This window comes from Oratosquilla oratoria, chromosome 31 (genome assembly GCF_046742065.1).
Source record: "Oratosquilla oratoria isolate Oo_2021 chromosome 31, ASM4674206v1, whole genome shotgun sequence".
Classification (NCBI taxonomy): domain Eukaryota; kingdom Metazoa; phylum Arthropoda; class Malacostraca; order Stomatopoda; family Squillidae; genus Oratosquilla; species Oratosquilla oratoria.
Window position 1 is genome coordinate 33685163 of NC_134807.1, and position 2500 is coordinate 33687662.

At 34.8% G+C, this 2500-nt stretch overlaps 1 protein-coding gene across 1 annotated transcript in view; it reads left to right on the forward strand.

The window, feature by feature from the left end:
- The window catches only part of LOC143041581 (carboxylic ester hydrolase-like), a 40489-nt gene that overhangs the window by 17099 nt on the left and 20890 nt on the right, over positions 1–2500 (forward strand). The gene's annotated exons all lie outside the window — the stretch shown is intronic.

Sequence of the window (2500 nt, forward strand, 5' to 3'; positions counted from 1 at the left end):
ATCTCTAATTCATCCATTATTTATTCCTCAGTTTGGATAGTAGAGTTCGAGCAGGAAACCCCTTGACAAGACACACATGCAACGGAACATTTCAAGCCCTCTTTCACAGTGCATACCCTGTGTTTGTTGTTAATCTCTCCCTTTCCTCCTTTTTCAATTAATTCATGTAACAAAACATGAAGGGAATCAGGTACGTTGTTTTCAACATCATTAAAGAGTCCTTCAGGAGAAGGATAGTTGCAGGAGTCGTATACCTTTGACTTGATGTCCTCCTTAATAATAGCTGCTGCAGTTCTAACAATCCTCAATCGCTCTTCTTCCTCACTATGCAGTCTTTCATTATACCATGAATTACATAGCAATTTATCTCCTGATTTGCGAAAACATACTATGGGTGTCTTTTTTTTTTGAAGGGTGGTTATGATTACATCGCTTTCGTATTTTTCCTGTGATTTGGTTTTCAGGATTGGTTCTGATGCATCACATCTAGCAATTCCTACAAAGTAAATTGAGTCATCACTCTCTTCCATGTATGAACAAACTTTCTCCAAGCCAGTTACAATATCTTCATCATCGGGTCGTCCATATTTGCCTGATGGATTGAAGTGTAGCTTTTTCACACACACACACACACACACACACACACACACACACACACACACACACACACACACACACACACACACACACACACACACACACACACACACACACACACACACACACACACACACACACACACACACACACACACACACACACACACACACACACACACACACACACACACACACACACACACACACACACACACACACACACACACACACACACACACACACACACACACACACACACAAAAATAGGGCTACATGATCTATGGTATCTAGCTTCTTCTACAACCAAACATTGGACACTAACTACAATAGCTTTTACTTTTTTGCCCCAGTCATCCTTACGATCGTTAGCTATATCAAGCACATTTTATCCAAAGTCTAAGGTCATCACACTACTAACTACCTACCTGCCGTCTATGGACATTTTTTCCCCCTTTTTCACTGCACTCTTTCAAACAAAATATACACTTTTTATTGAAATCAAAATAAGATTCTTTTGATCTTAGTTTCTGTTTAATAGGTGACCCTTTTTCTACTTGGTCAGTTGTGTCCTTTTTATTAGCAGATGTGATATCATTTTCTCTAGTATAGTCTTTTCTGCACTTGACATGTACTTGAACAGCTGATAAATTAACCCAATTTTGCCATTTATCATCTCCTCTTTTCTTGCTTGCTTCAACAGTTGAAAGTGTGGACATACCTTTCTTAACACAGACATTTTCACCTTCTATTAAGCGATCTTCACAGTAGGCATAATTCATTTTGATCTGTGGCTCCCTCCTTTTTTAAACCATATTCTGAAAAAACAACAACATATAAATCAACCTTCTAGAAAAATACTATAAATCTAAAAGAATAAGCAAATGTCAGTGATACCGAACGTATAGGAAGTGAACAAAATCATGTCAGCATCAGCACGGAATTGAATATGGCTACAAATGTGTAAATATCTTTATAATGACCACTCATAGCAAAAATATGAATAGAACATGTTTTGTAGGAAACTTAATTTTAAATACTAATTTGTGAAAGAGCTTTTTCGTCAGATCAACCATTATCACGGAAATGGCGAAAAACTGAAATTTGGCCGCCATTTTCCAAGATGGCAGACGAAGCTCAGGGTAGACCGATGGGGACTTTTGAAATGTTATTTCTAACTGTCTAAAGAAGTCATTCTCCAATTTTCTGCTTGTTACAAAATTCTAAATGTATTTTTCCTTATTTGACTGGACTATATATGTGTGTATGAATATATATATATATATATATATATATATATAAACTTATACAGTATATATATACACAAATATATACAGTATATATATATGCATATATATACATATATATACATATATATATATATCTATATATATTTATATGTATATATATATATATATATATATATATATATATATATATACATATATACATATATACTTACATATATGCACAAACTTCACAAGTCACACGTGAATCACAAATATGCAGGGTCCACTAGGAAGGGGAAAAACACACGGAGTCCTTGGTAATGTGAATATATCACGAAAGCGCTCGGGCTCCGTGTGTTTTTCCCCTTGCTAGAGGATTCTGCATATACATATATATATATACAGGGTGTCCTAAAATAATGCTTACACTCTTTGGATCATTATAATTTGCCTTGTTTATTGATTCAAACAATGAAACAAAATACATATGATAGCTAAAGGATTTACTTAATACTAAATTAAAGAAAAAAATAATAAATAAATCTCTTTCTAAGGAAAACTCTTCTTGGTTGAAATTATAAAATGTCACAATTTGCTCGCTTCACTTGAGGTGTTCAAACTGGCATCCGTTCTGCTCCAGACACATCTCATAACGGGAAGAAATGGAAGTGCACA